This window comes from Anticarsia gemmatalis, chromosome 20, assembly GCF_050436995.1.
Source record: "Anticarsia gemmatalis isolate Benzon Research Colony breed Stoneville strain chromosome 20, ilAntGemm2 primary, whole genome shotgun sequence".
Lineage (NCBI taxonomy): Eukaryota > Metazoa > Arthropoda > Insecta > Lepidoptera > Erebidae > Anticarsia > Anticarsia gemmatalis.
Window position 1 is genome coordinate 875,971 of NC_134764.1, and position 25,322 is coordinate 901,292.

Genomic DNA, 25,322 nt, shown 5'->3' on the forward strand with positions numbered 1-25,322 from the left:
TCGTTTTGTTACGGTTGATTATTATTGGCGCTTTTATTTACATGTTTGGCCTTTATTGATTGTTTGTTTACAAACGTTTGTTTGATATTGCGCTTGTGGATCACCTAATTGGATCACATTGTTTTTGTTCAAAAGCTTTTTGTTTGACAACTTCGAGAGCAACTTCACACTTAAGAATAGAATGCATTTTTAAAATCCTCTCCGACTCGTTCCAATTTCAACGGAGCCCGAGGATCCAATTTGCCAGATCAGAGACAAGCAAGTTCATAGACAATATAGATTCAAACAATGGCGTTCCATATTCGTGCTCACACTTCAATATGCGAAATTGACACCGCAATATTACAAACAGAAATAAGATTGCCTGAAGGCACCCCCGCGCGTGGGGGGAGCACTTTATTATACGAAATGTCTTCGCGATTGAAACCAATTGTTAATTGAGCTATATCTATGAAAATTGCGTCTGTGCGTCGCCGATTCTTATCGGAATTTGTCGTTAAATTTATTATACAGAGGCTTTTCGGTTTTCGATGTGAAATGGAACGTTTATTGAGGCTTCGGATTTAAGTATTAATAATTTAGACGTCGATTTTACGGTTGAGAAATTAATTACAAGTGTTATTGTAATGAAAAGTGAAACGTTTAGGGATAATTAGATTAAAAAGTTTGAAACAAAAAAGTTTATCCATTAGTCTATCTATGGTCTAACACTGGCACAAAACACATACGAAACTTCACGAGTCTGAATTTAGAACGTCGAAATGTTGGCGGCAAAACAATTATTTTAATATACAAAATGGAGAGCCGACAATAGTTAGACAAATGAATAAATCCAAATGGAAATTTCCCTATTCGTGAACAATAGTTAGATTTTAGAGGCTGTATCTCGTACAGACAGATTGATTGGGCCCTTCCTACAGATGCGGAGGTAAGGATATTGTTGCATTGCTTTATCATATAAAACTATTAAGGTATGTTAAGTTTAGTAATAACCTTAGAAACTTTACATTTTCATCTAATGAAAGTTCGTGCTTTTAATAAAATACGTGTTTTCTTGCTATTTTCTTATAAATAACACTCTCAAAAAATACATTCACATCTACAAGTAAGTAATATAACAAAATCCGCAACAACAAAAGTACTCAGTCGGGTATATATCATAACACAAGTCCGTCAGCGGCAATACATCGGCTGTATCTCTAGTAAAATCTCAAGTTTCGACATAAATAATCACATTGCGTTCACATAAATTTAGGATCTCTCTCCATATTTTGTTACCTGGGCCGTTTGTTACGATTTTATTATGAAAATGAATGGCAGCCGGGCGCGGGGTAGAGCGCCCACAGAGGGTGGCACACGATCAAAAGGGTTTCTAATTCGTACATTCGGCAACTGCACACTATGCCAACTATGAGTTTTATGGAGCGAATCTTTTATGGGATAATCAAATTTTGTATTATTAATGCTTTTAATTCTCTTCAGAATTGATTCTGCCGTTCTGCGGCTTTGTTGTCTGATGTTGTTTTATATTGATACTTTCTATATTCTGTTTCGTATGCTTGTTAATCTAAGTTTGCATCGATCATACTTGTATATTACATATTTTTCTTTTATTCTCAGTACTACAAGTATATTGTGAAGGAAAACTACGAGTACATCAATTTAATTTGTTTTCAGAGCCGGGAAACGTGTCTCATATTTGTTTGATAAATAAGTACAAAATAGGTTTTCTAACAAACGTTTCCTTTTCCCCAGAATAAGCAAACCGGCATATAAACCGACATCATTATTTGCGTAACAAACACATCGCTATCATTATTTTAATTGAATACACCGTTTGACGGCAACTTATTTTTGACATTCGCCTTCTTCAGAATTAATTTGCGTGTTCCATGGTCCTCCGTACACATAAACCTTTGTTTTCATTATTTAGTATTCGCGAGAATTAATTGGAATTTACATTGTATAAAACACACGTGTAATTAGAAAACACGTTAAGTTTGACAAAGAAAATTCATCATGGCGCCTCTCACACGTGTCTCTGGGCTTTTTTGTTTACGCCGCCATGTTTGTTCCATAGAGAATTTTCTTTTTCAAAGTACAAAGTAATTGGGCGAAGGAAACTATACGTGGAGGCGAGCACGTGAAGCGCAAACAGGAAAGTATCCTTAACGCTCACGGTTCCGCATACATATCTAACATTAAATGTAATCGTGGAAACCTGTGAAAATATGTAAATTGATCCTTGGAGATGCCGGACCGACGGACTGACTGAAATTTGAATATAAACTTTCCACCAGTACCGTATAAGCGTCATTTATTTTGGCCGCTCATAAAATATAATGATTTTTGACGTAGCTCTCGGCTATATTAATTTTGTGGGTTTATAGGGGGTGGGTCTGATATATCGACAGGTATTTGTGTGTGTATGTATGTGTGTGTGTGTGTGTGTGCGGCTCGTAATTACGCCATTGACCTCTTAATTAGAATTTAAGACACCGTGTCTATCATGTATCTATTATATTTGCATAGAAATATCGGGCCGTGTTTGCTGTTTCGAGAAATATTTTGTTTGTATGCAAAACTTGTGTACATTTGTAATTATGTAAACATGAATTTTGAGCCTTAATTAGTGTTCGGAGTAATCAAGTTTAGTTTCTATTAATTTTAAAATAGTGCATGAGAATATTATATTTATAAACAGCCGTGCATAATTCGTGAGAGGCGACATCGACAATAGTCTGCTAATGGCCAATGACACGTCTGACAAAACAGAACGAATTAGAATTTTCCAAATAAGTTATGCCAATATGCAAACTCCAAACCCATTATTAAAATATTCCAACGTCTAAATATATGAAAAGGGAAAAAATCCGCAAAATGGACGCCACTCGTCTGAATAAGAGATCGGGAATATTTACATAAAAAACAAATAATACACACCGAGACGGGATGCGCGCATAAAATTAAAATCGATGAGAAATTCTACCCTTCGAATTAAATATCATTGCCCTGTCTCTCACAGTCACACACACACAAGCGCAGCCGCGTTAAGATCTAGATTAATGTTGAAGGGGCCACGTCAAGCCGCATCGTTTAAAACCATAGTTGAATTACAATCTCTTACAGCATTGCCTTCGTTCGACAACTGCGAGTCCCGCATGTTCTATGATTCCAAATGAAATCGTTAAAAACAAGAACATTGTTCCGTACCATAAAGAACAGATATTTATAAAAAGTGCGCTATTTCAATGGGGTGTAGGTTAAAATATCGGTCCGCGCTTATTTGCATACTAACTAAAATAATTTATTATTTTTTCTCGGAGGGTCGCGGTCGGTGGGGTGAGATTGTATACAATGAGAATAACTAGAAACTGAGTGTTATTGGCCTGATCGCGGCGCGGCGGAACATTTTAAATAACGTTCATCGGAATCGCCGTTTGAAGTTTTCAAATTCAAATACAGATGATATACGGGCGGTGTAGTTCCAAACAAATATCAAATTAAACATACACGGAAATGCAATATTCCACGTCAAAACACGGGATGCTTAAAAGTTTGAATCAAAGCGGTTCGGAAATCAAAGTACTGTTGGCAAAAGGATGAGTGGAGATCGCGGTGCGCATCGCATCCTTACAACGTAGCGTATGATTGCGCGAAACAAAGCCCCGGCGAACTTCCACAGCCAACTCGTTGCGTCGGGAAAAAGTTTGCCGACTGCGGCCCGCGTGTCCCGCGTGTCCCGCGTGCTCCCCCAGTGCCGTGTGTTCCGCGACATACACGTGACACGTGTGGGACCACATCACTATGTTACATTCTTATCCTTCAAAATCATAGCGATGGGTGACGCTCATTACTTTCAACTACTCGACTATTCCGTTACAAAGTTACTAAGTCCGATTTATTGGCTCCCGATATTATTGACGACGACGTCTGCGTCATAAAACTTAGTAAGCTTCTTAGACTTGCAAAATGATTTACTCACTATATTAGTAATCTAAATGTAAACATAGTAACTAATCCTAGTTAGAAAATCATAAACAAGAATGTATGTTTCTGTTGACGCTGCAGACCTGCGAGCCAAATTATCATTCGTATCAAAGGGAATAATTTTAAATATCTACACACAGGCATCGCTAGGTTCTGTCCAGACGGCCACCCCGAAAGATTTATACATTTTATACACCCCGTTCCACGATACAGTTCAAATTCTACGATTCACTGATGCATTATATGTTTCCACGTTTTTTAGGCGTCTGCCAAAACCTTTGTTTTGGAGGAGTCGTTATTAATTGTATATTTCTGTTACGTAATTGATGTTTCTAATATCTTATTGGAATGGAAGGTTTTTCTAGCGTGAAACGTAAAGAGTCGTGCTCGTTTTGTGAACGTTCAAGGTGAGGGAGGTTTTTTTTTTGCGGGAAAAATGTATTCGGGGAAAACGCTAGACAATCTAATGTGCGATATTTTAGACGAGTCTAAGTTTCTTGGAACTGAACTGTGGGACAGGGGGATTAGTTTTTTAAAATAGTGATGTCAAAGGTGTGTTATTGTGATGCAAATGTACGAATAGGGAACACGGCAGATCGACATCTTTGCAAAATAAAAAAATGGGGAACTTAAATTACAGTGCGTAATAAAATGTTATAGTTTTGCATTGTAATTACGTTGTACTTGCAGATGTTTAAAGAATAAGTAACAGTTTTTCTCATGAGGCCCTACTAAACTAGTGTTATGTTCATTTGTAGTATTTTTTGGTATGAATATGATTGGATATCTATCAGTATAAGTATACCTGGTAGCAAAACAAAACCCACGCAAGGGGAGATGCACAGTGCAAAGATATCGGACAGGAAAAGGGGTTGATTTTGATTGAATATCTGTTATTAAGACCCTCCCTACTCACACAGGCGCAGATATAAAATAATATACACATTAAGTTTATAAATATGCATGAGTTTCGTTAATACTTGTATGTGTGCACGACGAATTTATAATTGTCTATGTGTGTGTATATTGATTGTAATAAATTGTACTCATTGTACGAATGCTAAGCCCTTCTCAGTGTGTTTTATTCGTGATAGAATCGCGGATACGATTTTGAATTGTTCTATTTTACAATTTTAGAATCAATGCTGCCAGTTACTCGACGCGGTTTTTTGTAGGTTGTGATGTTGGCTGTGTTAATAATCGACTAAAATACTAATTAGCAAGCGATTCTGGAAGTTTCTCAATGTTGTCTCGACACACGCAATATACATCTACGCACAAAATACGAGTTTATTATAAACGTTGATATCCGTCGTCGGATGATGACACTGAATAATTAATGGCGGTCGAATTGTGCGGTTTCCTTCGAAGTCTTATTGTTTTGCAGTTTTTTTGTTCCACTTCCAGAATTAATTTACTTTTCAGTTGTGCCAGCGATCGTACGCAGATATTTAATGATGTACGTTTTGTTTTGATTGCGTCGAGTTTGTAAGGTTTGCGCTAAAATATTACGTTGATGATCGAATGGTTCACTCGCAAACTTTCCAGAAAAAACATTTGAGATATCGAATTTTTATTATGAGTGATGTTTTTCATTTTGTTTTTTCGAATACTCGTGTAAAGATAATTAAACATATCCAGTTGACATCACGACGTGTTCAAGTACGTTGCAGAAGCAAATTGGCAAGAGGGCCGTAGGAGGGCGCCACCTGTCAACCATCATTAAGGAGCTGTCAATGTCAAGTGTCAGTCGCGAAGACGACGCCGAGACGATCGGACGTCTGACGAGCCGAATTATATTAATTCTTGGTGATGCATCGACTCAGGGTAGCGTATTTATAGATTAGTATCGTTAAGACGTACCTACATCGTCTTTGTCTCAAGATTAGACAATTTTAAAACTCGACTGAAATTTATCACTGAATTTGTTTTGCAAAAACCTTGTATAATGAGACGAATGTTTTTATTAGTTTCTCAAACAGTTGACAATAATTATCTTCGCTGTCAATATACAACAATTAGAAAAGCTTTGATCTACAGACGAATAACACGGGCGGACATTTTGGCCGCGCTCCAAATTATATACGAATGAACGAACCTTTTTTTAAGTTCGATATGAATATTCTGTAACATGCGTATCGTTGCAGATTATAATATACGGCTAATGGACACGGGAAGAGAGGTAGCGATTTCATTTTAAATAGGAACTAAACCGCAAAAACATCAATGACGATAAAATTACAAATTTTCATAGCAGTCGTACTATGGGAATGTATATTTTTAGCATGATTGTTTCGCATTAAGTTTAGCGCGTACACAAAAACTATATTACCCAATATCTTAAATAATATAATAAATTTAAGCAATGTATTATAATTAAATTTTAACCCATTAAGGAAATATAACACTGAAATCTAGCATCGATTCTTACAATCGTAACTCGCCTATTAGCGGTTAAAAATCGCATAATCCCATCACTCGCATCGGGGTAAGAAAGTCCCGTTTTTAACTGGGTTGTTCACCTCCGGTATCGAAAGGGTTAATTCTAGGGGTTCGGCTTGTCCGTCTGAGGTATGCGTGCTATATGTTTTTTATTGTTTTTGAGGGTTGAGGGACGCTTCTGTCCTGCGTTTTGTTTTTATTTGCGCTAATATTGGAATCATTTGTGGATATTTTTGAAATTGCTTTTTATATTTGCGGTACTGAGTGTTTTGGGTTAAATGAAAAACGTTTGATGCATTATCTGTGTTTAAGAGGTTCTCAGTGATATGGATTTTTAATTGCAGAGAATTTGAAAGGCGGGATTCGTTTTGAAGTACTCTGAAGATAGAATGAAGAATTAAGAGGATACATACTATATTACTAGTAAAGATTACTAAAAGTTAATATTATACCAAATTAGAAATGTGTTTTTAAATATTTATTTTGTGTCCACAGATCTTTGCTCCAAACATATGGGCCCCTTTAAAACTAACGCCCAAGGGTACAGTTTTAATTCGTATATACTAACTATAATGTACAATTCTTGCACATAAGATCGAAAAGGGTGTGCCCTCCGGGGACTTAAATTTGAGATGGGGCTTCAAAAATCAAGCCCAATTGAGCCCTATCGAAAGTTTGTGCTTGTGTGAGTTAGGGGTGACATATTAGGGGATGATTTTTGGACATCGTAACGAACGTATTGGGAGTTTATCGGCTTCTTTATGTAATTATTTTGATGAATATTTTCGGTAATGAAAATTAGGCTTGTGAAATACTTTTGAATTGGTGTTCATTTATGTGTATTGTGAGTCGTTCTTAATAAATTTTAGTCGTTTATAATAATCATCAGACTAGCTTTTCTTCCAACTAAAACGGAGTCGGTTTCTAGTCTCAACGGATGCAGCTGAATACCAGAATTATAGTAGTATTGAATATCAATTGAAATGATTCATGTAAAGAAATGAATGTAAGAATTATTATTATAAAAGTATCAAATAAGTAGAGCGCTTTATTATGTCTATTATAGTAGTAACATAGAATTACTGTATTAGAAGATAATCGTTGTCAATATATCAATAGCTTTTTTAAATAAAAGATCTTGATCCAATAGTTTATATTTTTAGTTTCTCTTGTATTTAAATTAATTGTAAGATATAAAAAGGTAATTTTGTTATATTTTTAGTAAGCCATAAGTGCACAATTATATCTGTTTGTGCATCACCGTGACATTACCTTCTAAGTTCTTCTTAATATTAAAACAAACCTACGGTAATAGTTTCCAAAATTATTATAATATAAGATTGTTTACCAATTTTCATATGTAGCGATACTAAGTGGTATTTTCTAAGTAATTTGGATTTCTACACGAATAAAGACAAGACTTACATGCTGTAGAAAAGATCTTATGTTTGGTTGTTTATCTCCGGAATTACTAAACCATTCTTTATATGCTAGACAGCTTGCTTTTTCTAAAATTGCATAAGCTTTTCATATTGGAAATAGTGAGAAGATTAAAAGACATTTTTGTAAGATGAACGTCGCATGATTTTTATCAAAAATTTAAACACTTTTTAAAAGTATTGTTTATGCTTTAAGGGATGTTAAGCTTGCTGATGAACTGATCCTTATATAAAAAGTTCCATGTGTATAAAATCTATAAGTAAATAATAAGGGTTGGTCAGGGCCCAATCGATTGATCACAAACTCGCGATCAAAGGGGTGTAGCGAAGGGGTAAGTTTAAAATATTGCAAGGGTGCGCATTGATACTGTCTAATGTATATGTAAAATGTCTGTTTGTCTCACTATTTGTGAACGGATTTATTGGGGAACTAGCTTTTAACCCCAACTTTGCTCAGAAATTACGACGAGAAGTTTCGTATTTTATGTTAAATTTTACTTACGATAATGATGTTTTCTATTAACTGCGACAGGAAAATCAAAAAGTATTTTCAAGACCTTGATCTCCCTCAATCTGAGAGGAAGCCCAGCTGCGGCATATAATTACAACATTAGTTTGTTTATATTGACTAATTATAACTTTTTATGGGACTTAATGGAATTCATGTAGTTGGCGACTTGCCTAGACTATAGCCGAACGCGTGGGCGATCCGTCCCAGCTTTAAATAGTACAATCGACTGCTAATTTTACATTATAAGCTATTTAGGTACGCCTAAAAGTTTTATAACTAAATGCAGTTTATGATACTACACCATGCGATACTTAGGCTATGATAACATTTCGATTCACAGATAGAGGACCACGGAACACAAAAATTTGGCACTGTGTCTTTACACTATACAAATTAGTGCAGGTTTCTGAACACAGTGTTGCTAGTTGGAAAGTGTTGTGTTGTGTTTGCGTGACCAACTCCGTACTATTTGACACGAAATCGTCTGTAGTTTTAACACTCAAAATTTCGCATTTAAAGTCTTGCTTTTTGGTGTGCAATTAGTGATTGTTATCATCGTATGGTTTGCTTCGGTAACTAGGCACCGAGTTTTTTTTAAGTGGCAATTTTTATAATATAGCAGTAATAGCGGGTAAGTAGATAATGGAGGGAAGGTGTTGGTGCTTCGATTCTTGTTAAATAATTTCAGCTATATTTTTTTGTTTTCTTTCGAAAAGTTGATAGGTTTTTGTGAAGCACTTAGAACTCTACCAATCTTCTGACATAAGGATCGCAGTACTTATGATACAAAAAATTGGTTCGAATTAGCATCAAACTCAGTATTTGCAGTGCTATGGTAATGGAGCGGCGACCACGTTAACAACTGCGCCACACCGTCATTCGTCATTGAACACAGCGAATGTAGGTCACACAATCACAAAATTAATATTCAAAGAAAAAAAAGCTAACAAAGAAACGCCGTATGTATAATTATTCATAAAAATATGAATTATTTTCACTAAGTACATCAATCAACATGGCGGAATATGTTCAGTAATCAATCCTTCGTATAAGTTTATGTATGCGAAATAAATATTAATGGCGTCCAACCCTTTCTTACGTACCCTAGTGTACTAATAAATGTGTATAATTAATCATATAAATACGAACTCACATTTGGCGCTGTTTTGAATAGAAATATTGATTAAATATGTTTTAAGCAGATGTGGAAACTTTTTAGTAGCGAACGCTTTTTTATTCTTTTTTTTACCCGGAAAAGTGCCTGCAATCTAAACATGTTTACGTATATATATTACATTTATGATTTATAAACTCTAACAGGCATTTAAAATAATCGACATAACCATCAATTAGTCCTGTCATAAAATAATATCATATAAAATTATTTATTAGTTACGTCTCATCCAATTTGAACAAGCTGCGAACCAATAAAACGCAATTAGTGCAATTTATTATCAATCTTCAAACATCAATGGCTAATATCAGTAATCAATTATTTAATCGCAAACTGTCAATTATCCCGCCATTTTATCAAGCAGGTGTACTTTTTTAAAACAACGCACAAGTCAACCGCGTCGTGAGCCTAATCCCTCATAATTGTAACTCGAGATATCGATTATACATTATTACGCGATGTCATTAATAATTTTAATTAATTACAGAACGTGTGTGGGGGTGGTTTCCCCCCCAACGGGATGTGTTTAGATGCTGGCCATTGTCGTAACATGGTGAGAGATGATTAATGCGCATCTTTTGGTGTTCACAAGATGCCTCATTGATTTTTGATGACTTTGTATATTTGGAGGCTGAAAGGGGTAAATGTACGGATATGTAGGGTTGAACAATTTTTAATATTTCACAAACTCAGGCTCACGTTATTACTAGTAAGCTATTCGGTTGTAAATCGTTCTAAATAAGGAAGCAAATATATTTAAGTTAATTTGCATGGAGCTGTAACTCATTCCGAGATGCTTTCATTTACAAAATGGCGTCGCGTGCAGTCGTTAAACGTCAAACATCGAATCATATCTAAGTCATTTTCAGTTTCCGAACCATAAAGTGTCAATAAAAATAATCGTTAAATCCCCATTTGAATATTTGCGCAGTTAAAAAATGTTAAATATGAAAGAATTAATAACCCGTCCGTTGCTTTTATACGTTTCTTTGTTTCACTCGAGATTATCGATTTTACGTTATTTTGTGACTTTATTGCCGCCTTGTAGTTTTATTACGCAATTACGTTTAAAAAGGGCAACCGTTTTTTACATATTTTTTTCCTGATCGTAAATCGGTTTTTATATAAATACACCTACACCGGTCATGCTTTCTAGCGTTGTTTGTTTTACTATTATTATTAAGTATTTAAATTTATTGCTTGACATTTTACTAATAATTATGTGTATTCGTGTCTAGACTAACAATACTTGTTATAAGTATATTAAATAATCGGATCATGTGTATCTTGGTAATAAAACGTTTTTCGTTCAACATTTAAAATACATACGTGTTCGATAATCCATAAGAGGATTGGTTATTGAACGTATCGCATGATAAACACTCACCTCTCTATACAGCCAGTAAAGGCTAATATAAACAGGATCAAAACACGATCTAGTTTTTTATATAAATGTATAGAAAAAGATAGATTAACATTAACTTTCGTTGTGAAAGGCTCTTTAGTTTCAACGGTCAGTTTAAATGTGTTATCGTTAAACACTGACAGTCGATAAGTCGTTTAAAAATGGTGCCTTTTTATAGTCACGCGATGTTTTAATCGTTTGACGTTTGAAGATTAACAATATTAATGGCCGCTTCGAATATTGACAAATTTCTTGTGATCGAGTGGGTTTGAATTTTAATGTACTGATTGTTTGAATATCTTTTAAACTGTGATGGGAGAGTGACATGGCGCCTATTAATGACGTATTTTAATGACGCAATAACTTCTTATTAAACTTTACCAGTTGTTGACTTTCTAACTTGATGCTTACCTGTAACAAAGAAAAATATATTATTAGATTATTTGATTCAACAAAATTAATGGGTAACTTACATAAATGGTTTCATTATCGACCATAGTCTATACAAAAAATGAATCATAGAGCTTTTAATGCATCTTTAACACCTTTCTCATGATGGTTCCTTAAGAAGGACAATTAGTTACTCTAATACACATATAGTTTACAAAAGTCCGAGTTAATTAGAACTCAAATAACCTATGTGGGAGGCCAATGGTTATACCAAAATAATATAATTGAAACAAGCCTTCTGCTTACTCAATTATCAATAAAACGGAATGACAACAAAAACAGACGATCATCTGTATCCGAACATCGGCGGCCATATTTAAATGTAAGGAGTCGCGGCAAATCGGCAAACCATCTGGAAACGAGGGGGCGGAACACTCGTTTGTTACTGAATTATCGATACTAGTACAACGACATTTAATCAGACCTATCTTATAAAACATTTGTGAGGTTAGAATTTTTTTATATTAATACTTTTTTTAGAATTGGTGTTTGTTTTTAAAATTGAGAGTAGTGTTTTGTTTTCTTTTTTTTAATTGGCTGTGTTGTGGATTGCATTCTTTGTTTAAATGCTTTTTTTTAATGGTTTGTGTTATATTGTAACTAGCTTCTACCCGCCACTTTGCTTGCCTGAAAAGATTTTCCGGGGTAAAAGTATCTACGTGTTATAAGCTTTCAGTGTCACAAATTCTATTAAAGTCCATTGAGTAGTTTTTTTTTATGAAAGAGAAACATACATACATCCTTAAACTTTCGTATTTATAATATTAATAGGATAATGGTATGTTAAAATAAAATGATGACACACGTTTTGAATATTAATAACGAAAGTAAATTCACAAATTGATTGTTATTTGTGCTTTATCATTGTGAGTCACTGTTAGATAATGTTTACGATTAGAGGTCAGCATATAGGTCGGCCATTACAATTTATCGGTAATTAAAATTAGTTGTTTTGTTACTATGAGCTAATCGAAGAGAAATACATTGAGATTTTTTAATGGTTTATTAGTGAATGAGATTTTTTTAGTTCTTACATTTTGAAGATTGATTGCCTAATAATTACAATATAATCTATACAAAAATGTTTTAATTTTTTCAGTATATGATTTTTGAACGAAATAAAAAAAGGTTTTGACATTATTTTGACAGTCAAGAAAAAATCAGGGTTATTCTCAAATAATTTGTATTTATAAGTGAATATGAATACGAATACGAAAAGTATCATCGTATTAAATATGTTTTTGTTGTGTGGTGTATAACAAAAGAGAGAGGATCGGGGAAGCAATTACTGCTAGTCTCCAATGTCTGAAGGGTGAACACGACACATAGACAAGTTAAGGAGATGATACACTTAACATTGATCTTGTTAAAGGAAAGAGACATTATATTTCTTGAAAATATCTTGTAATAGAAAAACTGTTAAAGAAAATAATAATTGAGAAATAGTTAAAGACTGTATTTTAATTACATAAGAGGGTGTAAAAATGCGTTGGTTTCTAATTAGAGTAACATTATTCATAATTGCTGATTCTTTTACTATACGAAATAAATTACAGAATCTATGAATATAATTTATTAAAATAGAAATAGTTGTATTAATCTTTTCCGAAGGCGGTTAAAACGAAGCTTATAGAATTGAGTAAAGTATTTTTATCTGTTCGTATAGTAGAGAATGAGCCCCAAATAACCGGAGTGAATGAAGTTGCAGTTCAACTTGATTCTATTTATGTACCACGAAGTTTTTGACAAACTATTCCACAGTTTTGTTTACAAATAAAAGCTTAGTTTCTAATAATGTTTATGAGTGGAACTTTTGATATGTTCTTTAAAATTGTATTTTTAGGAAAAAATTGTAAAGATACAGTTAATTATACTGAGGTGTTTAGTTTGAAAGTAGAGTGAAACTAGCCTCGAAATAAATGTCTTAAGCATTGTATCGATTAATGAGCATGTATATAATGTCACCTACAAACAATTATCACATATAGCAATCTATCTTTAAACATTGAAATTAGGCTTCAGTATTTTAAAATGACGGACCTTTTTATTTGATATCTAATCTGTCTTTTTTTAAACCCATCTGGATGAATAAAATATATGTACGTTCTAATAATGTGACACAAAGGACAGTTCTTTTATCTATTGCATATTTTTGCGTGTACAATGTGCATGTTCCCTAATAAGGGTTGCGCGTAAGAAATTTATAAGTAGGTCCCGGCATAAGGGAATTAATTGTATTATTGTAGGAGCTCCGATGAGGGATCGCGCAAGAATTATCAATTAGAGAAAGAAAACGCCGAATTGTGCGGGGGCAAGCTAGGGGTGTTGCACGCACAAATATATATTATTTTGTATTTTAATGATACAACAAAATACAACATTTTTTAGATTGTTGCATTTTAACGTAATACAGTGACTAATTTTTTTATTTATTGATTGATGTGATCGATTGGTAGGTAACCTTCGTAAAGACTAAAGTTATTATTTTTCCTATACCAAGGTACTTATTTATGCCGTATTCCTACTTCGAACTTTATTTTCAATATCAAATCAATAACTTTATCGTGCACAAGTATTGTAGCGTCATTAACCGAACTACGAAACATTACTCCAAAGCAAAAATTAAGTAAAATTTTTGCATATTTAAAACCGAAAAGAAATACAACCCCCATTGGTTAGACATCGTAAATCAGGCGCCCCTACCCCGGCGGGGTGGGAGCCGTCGATTTTACGCAACATTCGTCTTAGCATTACTACTTACAACTCTTGTTTCCTTGTATAATTGTGTATCGGTTTGTCTTTGTATGTATGTATGTATGTATGTATGTCTTTTTGAATTAAAAGGGGAATTGCTTTTCTGTTAAGTGTGTGACACTTATGATAGACAACTTCACTGAATGTATTTAAATTTAGAGTAATGTGTGTGTGATAAAATACGGGTGTTTAGTATAATAGTAGGGTACAAATTTCAGGGTATTGAGGATTATCAATATTTTACGCTATCGTTGAGATTTAATTGATTATTAGCTTTCTATATTAATAAAAGTACGCAATAATCTGTCATCATAATTAAAAGGTTTCAATTGTAAAAACCACAGACATTTTGAAAAAGAAAAAAATGCAAACAAGATTTAACTTCCCGGTTCAATTTACCGCAAGAAAATTTGAACAATCGCTATTCAATATTGGACTTAAACTCAATAGCTTTTAAGTCGCTTTTGGATCGCTTAAGGGTAGAATGAAATAATTAGTCCTTCTTTTTTTCAAAGGTTCAGGTGTCTGTAAGTCTTAAGTAAATAAGCGAAGGTTATTAAAACACCCCCTCTCAATTATCGAGAGGGTAGGGGGCTAGGGGGTGGGAATCCTATTGTTTTCGGAGACAAATGCCTTCCTTTACAAATAAACCGCTCAACAATTTGTTGATCGATTTGTGACGTCACAATTCTGGGGTAAATTTACACTCAAGGGTATATTTTGGTTCAAAATGCGCAACTCTTCTCCAAAAAGCATTATTTTTTGACATAGTCATCTTAACTTATGTTATCTACCCAAAGTAAAAGATGCTTAACAATTGAATTCCTAAGATAATGGTGACTAAAAACTACCCCTTGGTGGCTTAAAAAGGGGGAGCTTTATATAATAGTATGAATAGTTAACTAGTCTATTAAAAATAGACTAAATCGACTAGTTTATAAATTAGCAAACAAGGTAAAAGTAGAAAAAAATATTTGCGCACGATTAGAAACATAAATGTAAACATTAGATAAGTGAAATAATAACGAATCAATATTGACTTGTAATATTTAAGATAAATATATTATCTCTATGTTTTCAAATAGTTGAGGTACTGTCAATATTGATGTTCATTACAATTTAATAGATGCTGAATTATTATTTGTAAAATGTTAAAAGTTTTTATTAAGGGATTTAGAGATCGTTATTGGTGGAATGCCGTAATCTCTGCTCATCCTATAAGAGTGAAATCAGTTTTTGATATTACATATGTTTAATATTAGTATGTTTGTAAAGTTTCTACAGATACATGAATGCCAACTCACAAGTATTGTTTGTAAAAATTATGTTGATCTAATAAGTGTCAAAATCCCTTGGACGTCATCTTATTTGTATTTACATTGATCAATAAAACTGAATACTGATCCATTGCTGGCTGTTCGAGGCTAATTCCTACTGTCATAAATCGTAGCATTAATTTAACGACAATGCATTAGGCGATCTCCTTAGAGAACTATTTCAACACTACACTAAAACGACACAACACACAACATTTAAACAAATAAAATTAAACTCTATTAAATTGAGTTAAAGTCGGTTTGAGAATGACCCTAATATTTCAACGAAAGTGATTGGTGTTTGAAATTCAATCTTGTATACAATCGATAAGGTTGCATATCGATTGGAGTAGTGATAGGGTATTAAGTAAATCGCTTAATGTGTTCTAAACGGTGGAACGTTTTGTTTCGAGGTAACTAGTGTTGTTGTTTAGATATTGTTAAGTCTCTGATGGCAACTGGGAGACTATTGTCATTGTGAATTTCGGATATTCAACACACATGTTGTAGAGCTTATGTGTACTTGGTCTTAGGTTTTTGCAATTACAATAAGCGCAATAAGGTTGTAAGATGAAAAAAGTATTTTTTATTTTTGTTGTATTTTGTTTTAGAACATCAAATATAATATATTTATGAAACTTTATCAGTATTATAGATTACGCAAATGTGTATTTTAGTGTGCAATTACAAGAAATTATCATCATCCTATTTCCTCCTACTAATATAATAAATGTAAAAGTTTGTATATATGACGGTATAAATTATTGTAAGATACTGTTTCATATCAAAAGTACCAAAAATATTTTAATTTAAATTAACATACAGGTAGTTTTTACCTGTATTAACACATAGAGTATCTATCACCTTAAATAACCTCGCAGGCAAAGTCGTAGTATTAACTAGTATATATTAAAATATTCGTAAAAACAAACCTCAGTATCAATGATAATAATCCACAATCACTGTCAAACGGATGCACGTACAGTATATAACTGGCATATAGGCAAGTAAATAATATTATATAAATACTTATCTATACTCCATATTGTTTTGGTTAAATGCCTGTATCGATCTCTACATTGTGGTTGTCAAAGTTTTTTTGAGAAAAAATTACGTTGATTTTTTTCCGACTAATGTAAGATGTTTTACCTACTTATGAAAATAAGTAGCCTATATTCTTTTTAGGATGTAATAAACAAATATGAAAGTTACTACATAAAATAAATTTAATAATTGTTACAGGTATTTTAGTATTAAAAACTACAGACACTATTTAAAAAGAAAACATAATTTTGTGCTTTCAAATTAAAGAATAGTTTGTATAAGATGAAATTAAGTATGTAATTGACCATATTTTCTGTTAGCCATAAGTGTCCCTCTTTCAATTCGGGAGGAGGCCCTTGATATACTTGTAATATACTTAATAAATACATAAAGTAATATTTAAACTTTGGGCACCCCAACATCCGCGGTAGCCGCGATAATAGTTCGCTAAACTGTCGAAACTGACCCGCGATAAGCCGGCCGTTGACTCGTCACGATTACCATCGATTGTTTACAATCAATCGGACTTACACGTGTACTTGCGTCATGTGACATGTATGTTACACTAGCTGACCCGCGCAACTTCGCTTGCGACACATAAGAGAGTATGGGTCAAATTTTTCCCCGTTTTTGTAACATTTTTCACTGATACTCTGCTCCTTTTGGTAGCATGATAATATATAGCCAATAATAACCTTTCCCGATAAATGGACTATCTAACACTGAAAGAATTTTTCAAATCGGACCCGTACTTTCTGAGATTAGCGCGTTCAAACAAACAAACTCTTAAGCTTTATAATATTAGTATAGATACACCTATATGCGTAAGTTAAAAAAAGTTTGCATGGGAAGCCGATGTTAAGCCGTACTTGTAGAAAGATAGCTTAAGTTAAGCCGCTATATTTTTTTTTGTTTATATTATAGCTTTCTAAATTTAATGAGACAAGAAACATTGGAAATATTTTCTAGACAATATTTATTTAATGTAATTATGTATGTTAAATAAGTTATGTGTCTATTTTAATCAGTGCATAGTTTCTACTTAGCATCAAGTTCAATGCAGCAGAACCAATTATTAGTTATTGCAAATAAAAAGTATGGAAGCACACCATATTTTACTCATAACTAGTATTTTTAATGATTCTTAGACTGGATAAAAAGTAGCTTATATTAATCTTGATCAATACAGCTGAAACAATTTTCAAAATGGAGGATCTATTTTTGGGAATTTCTCTGACGATATCTCTCATTTTCTTGCGTCCACCCATTATAATAATGTTTGCGATAAAAATAACTTTACTCACTGATGATTTAGCTATATATTTACAATACTCTCTAAAATATCAGTAAAGAATAAATATAGATGCCATATTTGCTGATTGTGATTGAAAAAAATCTTCGCAGCCCCAAAAGAGTTGCATAAAATTAAATTCACCTTCTTTCTATACGTAAGTGACACCGGTATTTCAATAACAAAGGGTTCTTTACCGAATATTAAAGTCCCTACAGTTTCCGTGTCAAAAAATAAATATTAACGATATCTCCACAATGAAGTGTGAAGGAAAAAAAACGATAATTTATTCGAAATATTCCTTTTAAAGCTTTGTTTCGATGCTAGCAGAGCGTTCAATTAAAATCACAAGACTGGGGTGCTAATTTTTTTGTTTTTTTTTCACGCTTTTTGCTGAAGAAGATGGTTGTATAATATTGATAAGTACTGAGTGTTTGGTGTGCAAGGGATGTGTTTAAATCAGCACATTGTCATATTATGTGTGGAATATCTGTGTCTAAGAATAGTTTTTTTACACAAAATCGTATGTAAAAGTAACATTGTAGGGTCATTTTTTATACAATTGTTAGAGTAAAATTAAATTTCTAGTAAGAATAAACTAAGGGAAACATTGTATAAGAATTTCGCCAGTTCGAAATCTAGTAAACAGTAATCATATCCCCTAAAAAATCTGAAGCAAACATTTAAAATCTGTCAATGTATTTAGTTCAATAAAAACCAGTTCCTACGAATTTCCCTCCTTTTATAAAACGAGATTAAAATCGTCACGCGAGAACTCAGAATCACCATTATAACGACAATAAAAAATCGTATCAATAGATCTTGTTCGATTTAAAGCTGGACATCTGCGTAGATTAAAAAATTTTGAAACCAAGCCAAAATAGTCCTTATTTTGTTTGCTATAGTGGTTAAAGTAGTGTGTATGAAAATGTATGAGTCTGTATACTTTTGTGGCGGATTGTCCGAATTTCGATTGAATAGTGTTTTATTAGGAACCGGTTGAAACCAGTTCGGACCCTCGACACGTGGTCACTTTTGTCATTCATAGTATTAAAATTATCGGTTGTTTTGTACTATACTAACTATTGTGTTGCGAATCTGTGATTTATATTTGTATTTGTTGTGAATAGAAACATAAATACGTGTAATTTAATTCCCAACTTCCATGTAGATGTAAAAAGTAGTATAAACTTTGTTGTAATGTTGAAGTACCCGCAGATTAGCCGCCAGACACATCGCAGGCTGATATAAAATTAAATTTCAATTTGTACCAAAACCGAATGTATCAAAGGAGGCCAATATCATTGGGATTGTGCCACCCTTCTCCCTGCGGGGGTAGTTCACACCCCATGAATCCTTAATGAGTAAATTAACAACACCCATTGTTTAGCAAAAACCGTGTTTTTTTACAACAGAATATTAATATCCATTTTCTATTGTCTAACCGAGGGGCGAGAAAAATGTTGAGAATCGCGAGGGGACAAGAAACTTTGTCGAATTGATTGATTTTCAGAATTAATTTTAATAAAAACAATAGTAGAATGTTTTCGACGTTCTGTAATTGCATTTCAAAGTTACAGGTGGGGGAATGGCCAAGTTTTATGAATATTAACGATAATAAAGAAAAATGGAGATTTTATTTTGAAGACCAGACTCTTCACGAACTTATTTTTCAATCGTGAATAATCTAAACGGTTCAAACAGTTTCCTAAACAAACAAAGAAGCCGCACAATGTCTTCGATTCACCACAAACACACAAATTTCCTTCGACAATTGAGATAACGTTACTAGAATCGATAATACGAACAATAAACAGAAACTAATTAAACACACGATGACTGAACACCGACAGAAATTCGACAATTACTCAGAATTCGGCGGTATCTCGCACCAAACAATAAGTCCTTAATGGATGCATGTACCAACAGACACCGCATTATTCTATAATATGTCACAAATCATCTTCTATACGACACAAAGTTTATAATGAATTGACATATTCCTCACACGTGCTACGTTTCAAACTAACACGTCCCTACATGGGAACACGCAAATACAAACAAAACAGTACCTTAACCACTAAGAATTTTGGTCCAAAATGAATCTATAGAAACTCAAAATACGGTAGCCGCGGAACAAATTGGTTCTTATTGAAACCCAATAAGGTTTTAGTTGAGGCAATAACCGCGTCTGATAAGTGTAATATGCCAAGTTGATCGTTATTCGCGACGATAATTGCTTATGTATAAGTATTGGAGCCATTTTCTTTTATAATTACAGTTTTTATTAAAAACCAATCGACTTAAGAAGATTGGATGTGTTCTTATGAGTTACGTTTGAGCATTATTGCCATTTTATTCAGTAGCATTTCTTTCCAATTAATATTTTGAAACAATATTGATTGCGTTCTATTAATAAACTTTAATAATGTATATTACTGGAGCCACGCTATCGAATTATTCTATTTAAGCGTCCAGTGGACCAGAAATTAAAGCCCATATCCGTAGTTTAATGAATTAATTAAGATTAATTATCGCCTGATAACAATAAACCTTTATAGGTCGAGTAAAAAGTGATCGATGGAGGTGAAAAACTGCGGAATGGCTGACACGGAATTGATGAAAAAGCTAATGTTAATAGATGTTGATTATAGAGAACACGGCGATGTTTGATCAGACGTTGCAATGAATGTAATCAAGTAAGGAGGCGTGATATTGTAATTGCAAATTAATATTGATGATCTAATGATTGAGATCGAACTAATTATGACGTCATTAATATTACATGAGACTGTCAAACGAATTATGGAGTGAGTTGCGACTTAGTTGCTGTTAATGGATATTGTTATATAGAACATAGTAAATAAGAATGTATAGGTAAAGATATAAATAATTCCGTTGATTAAATTCCCGCTGATAAGCTAACCGAGACTTATCTAGAAGTAGATAAACCGGTGATACGTAAAACAATAATGAACATACAAATATTTATTTTCATACATTTTCATTTCATGTATCACACAATTTCAAGAACTCATAAATCTTTATTATTTATGTATTATTGTACAAATCAGACTCAAATGAAACAGTATGAATAAGCTGTTATAAATATTGATATTTCGTCTCATCTTTACTCACACTGTCCCGATGAGCCATCGAATATTCCTGACACCCACAAAAAGAAATCGAGATACATCAAAGGTAAACAAACTACCCAACTAAGCCCTTATTACAAAGCATTAAGGTTCAAATTAGTAGTAATATTCTTCTGTAATCAAATATCTATCTACTATATGACGTTTCAAAGGCGATGTCCCCAAAATATAGTTGTAACAGATGTCTCTTATTAAACGAGGAGCACTCTCAGACAAAGAGCTTTTAAATAAAAAAACGTCTACGGTACATGTCCCACGACCTTGCGAGTAAAATCGAACAATGAATCATTGCATGAAAAGCTTAAAGGTAACGTTGGAGCCAATATTGGTCATGCATAATTAGTCCAATACTGGAGCCAATGTTGGCGTAAATCTAATTTATGCGGAAGCAATGTATTTTATATGCCAATAACAGCTAATCTTAACAGCGTTTCCTAGAAAAGCTCCATTAAACTAGACACGACTCATCAAATATTTTAATTGAAAATCATTGTTAGGAATATACGCTAAGTGCGTCACGTTACCTCTTACAGGGTGAGTCAATCTGTACACTATATCACTACTGACTAACTAGTTGACACAGCTTGTGTGAACAGTGATAAACTCAACAAGCCTGCCGATTCAGACGTCCACATTATCAACAAATTCACAAACCATCCTTAATACATCAAATTCTATGATAAAAGAATACCAAGTTTACTTAATAATACCAATGACGTCTGCACAAAGCCAGTAATTACCGAGCTAAAGAAACAAAAGTTTCAAAATAAGCAAGTCTTTGATGATATATAATTTATCGCTCCACTAAAACCTGCATAAGAAAGAAATGTTGATAAACATCGAACATTAAATATGTAACTGTTGACGATCATAAAACGATGGAAGCCAGACGTAGGTACATACATAAATATCATTTCGTAGGAAGTTAGTTTTATTAGTTTGGCGCAGTCGAGGCCCACTTACACCGGCCGTTTGAAAAAGAAACTTCACGCACGATTTGCGTGGAAACTCATCGCGATCTGTGCGTGCGGTGACCGTGCAGCCAGCCAGCCACACTGTAGGTCGTCCGACTCCGCACTCTATATACTACACACTAGTATATAGATCTACTCGATACATTATTAAGATCACAGATGTTGGCGAAGATGATTTTTGTGAACTTATCGCGTATCATGACGTACGACACGTGAGGATAGTGAGGTGGTCACACGGCATGAGGTACATGAGCGACACGAGCCGGTACGTTCGATGGTATCTGTCGGCGCGCGGCGCACACGGTAATAGACTCAACAGGTGTACCGCAGGGTGGTCCGATCGGCCCGCCACACTTTTTTATTTACGTTTTCACGAATTTATTGCACATAGTCGACGTCTCGAGGCGCACGTTTGATTCATATGCTTATGCTGTCGCTTTTTAATACTGATTTACAATAAAAACAGAAATGTTTCACCGGCGATTGATGTGAGTTATGATTAATGTACGCTCTTTGATGTTCGCTGCTATGAATCTATCAAGTTGGCTTCTGAATATCGACGCGGGACCGTGTATAAATAAACCGGGACGAATTCGACGAGCCGTCTTCGTTTTAGTTAATTACGAGGTTATTAAAGTAACATTGCTGACTGACTAACAAAGTTTCCACTCGGAGAAGGTTCGGAGGCGTTCGTTTTCCGGTCATTATCGGGAGTCACGCAGCTCCAGCGCTCACTGATTCACTCGTGTGGCTGATGTCGGTGTTGTCACGGTACACACAAATTACATATTTGTCGTGTTTTTTGTGGGCGCGGATAAAATTAGACTAATCAGCATCGGACGGCACAAGACATCGAGTACAAAGCCGCAGATCGCTTTCATCATCGACACGATGATGTTTACATCGGATCTTCCGAGAAGCGGCCGCAACATTCAATACTTGGAAATAAATATGTGAGTTTGACATTTGCTTTCAAGTCGCTCGCGTGTTTGGACCGTAATTACGTACGACGGAGCGCGTATTCTACTTACATTTTATTTTTGTCCTTTTTTCTAATGTAACTCTAGGCTTTTTTTGTTATTAAATTAACGTGCGTGCCGATTTCTGACAAGATGATAGGTTGCGTTTGATGGGGCATCTGATTGCCTCTCTTCAAGTCCCCGATGCTTTCTCTTTGATTTGCTAGAAACCAGAACGCAAAGGTCACATGTTTCATCTATAATCAAACATGGATTTACATGAGGGAAAACATTATTATTATTCTAGTTAGTGTCGATTGTGAGATTGTTTGCGTCAATCGTCGTTATGTGATGAAACTTCAGCGTTGTCTTGGTTGTTTATCGATGTTATGTATCGATGCATATCTATCAATATCGATGATTTATCGAGCTCATTCTGGGTGTCGCGCCGATGCGATTTGGCATCGTTTCGATTATAAATTATCGTAGAATATGGCAGGGTAGATTAATGTCTGTAGATTGCTCCAGTTGTTAGTAGTATTTATCATTAGCTTTTGGAGTGGATTACAATAAATTATTGCATGGCCATAGCAAGTCGGAAAACGTACGTTACGAAGATTTAGATCGTGTTATCATTTTAATTATGTGGCTTGTCGTATCGAGGTTTTGATTAGTTAAGTATCTATAAATTAGTGGAACGATCGTTGTAGTGTGAAGTGATATGTTAATTACAATGTTCTTCTAGTAACACTACGTAACTATTATTACAATAGCTAACAAGCTGATTATTTTGCTTCTTTCAGTGTCTTATTGCTCGAAAAATTTTTCTTCTACAGAATTTTTCACTACACTTAATAGTTCTATAAATACAGAGACATAATCTTTTCATTTTAAGTTCTTTCTTCTTACAAAATATTAGTAAAGAAATCGTCTTTAAAAAAGCTGTTTTCTCTGAGTGAAGTCTTCAAGTTACAGCGTGCAATGTTCATCGATAAATGTCAATAACATCTAAATTAGTTCTGCCGCCATTAGTTTAACTGAACGAGATATATTTCAGTGTCGAACCACGTTGGTAAGAGGGGAGCATACATGAGATGTATTATAATTATTTAAGTCAGAACATTTCAATCAAAGATTCTGTGATTCTTTTTTTAAGATTCATTCATCAAATACGATATTTTGTGAGCTTTAGTTAAGTTCTTTATGTTCGCATTGAAAGAGTTTAAGGAGGAAATTAAAATGTGAAATCTTTTAAAATTTGTTTTTGGTTTTAATAGCGAATTAAGTACCAAAGTTATTGATTTGTCTCATAATCTTTCGTAAGTTTCGTAAGTATTAGGAACCAATAAACGCTTTACTCGTTAATGAGCCGATAGGTACACGTTTCAAGTGCATATACTCTCGCGATACAAGCATACTGTGTGATAAAAACGTCGCGCATACGCCGGAGCGTAACATAACAAGTACATCCAATGTGCAGTCACCTTACCAAGCCCATCTCCCCCCGAAAATAACAAAATTAAAATAAATCGAACGACAGACAAACGTCATAAACTAATTTCGTGTGTATTCGTTTTGTGAGTACAAAAATAGCAACGTCACTCTTTCAAGTCCCCCCGCCGGAGTGACATTAAACTATAATTTACAGTTTTACTACAACGCCATCTAGTGACGAGATGAAAGCAACTTTTTATAACCTAAAAAGAAAGTCGTTTATGATTTATGATGAAATATTATTGCTATTCCAAATTAAATAGTAGCTGTATATTGTTTTGTTTATATTCTACACCTGGTTTTAGATGTAATATAAATCTTAAATTAGTTTTAATTATACTTTTGTTACGTTATAATTTGTTTATAATAATTTTGTAACGGTTTCTTTGTTGGTTTAGTTATTAAATGTTATTTTTGATGTTATCTTTTGCCGCAGTGTTGTATGTAAACAAGAGACATCTTGTCTATAAGTATTAAGTTAAATACATTCTTTATGAATAAAACAAATATGATGAAATACTATTTGTTACTTGAACAAATTTGAGAACTTTTCGGGTTACTAGTTCAGTTCAGATAGCAACCAAGCCTTGCTTTACCTACATTATTTATAAAATGTTTACACTTGTAAACTCGTCTACAATTGAAATATCAATGAAATATTACTCATAAAGAGTTGAACCCAATACTCACAAGTCGGAAACGGTTATTGTAATAAATAGCCAATTTATAAAAAAGAAATATCATCTCCATCCATTTATCTCAATGTGGAGATGACACGCGCTAAATCTTATTTCGTTAATACTAATAAGAGAATTGATCGAAATAAATATGAAAGAGATATATCGGAATACGCCTTTAATGCTCTCCAAAGAAAAACACACGTAACTAGAAATGTAGAAACACAAAAACCTATTCATCGCCTCA

At 33.8% G+C, this 25,322-nt stretch overlaps 2 protein-coding genes across 2 annotated transcripts in view; one reads left to right on the forward strand and one right to left on the reverse strand.

The window, feature by feature from the left end:
* ct (homeobox protein, cut) overlaps nucleotides 1–25,322 on the reverse strand; it is a 167,119-nt gene that overhangs the window by 64,701 nt on the left and 77,096 nt on the right. The gene's annotated exons all lie outside the window — the stretch shown is intronic.
* The window catches only part of LOC142981858 (uncharacterized), a 220,813-nt gene continuing 217,920 nt past the window's right edge, over nucleotides 22,430–25,322 (forward strand). The window contains exon 1 of the mRNA XM_076127995.1: nucleotides 22,430–22,898. The gene's annotated coding sequence lies outside the window, so the exon portion shown is untranslated. The remainder of the gene's footprint in view (nucleotides 22,899–25,322) is intronic.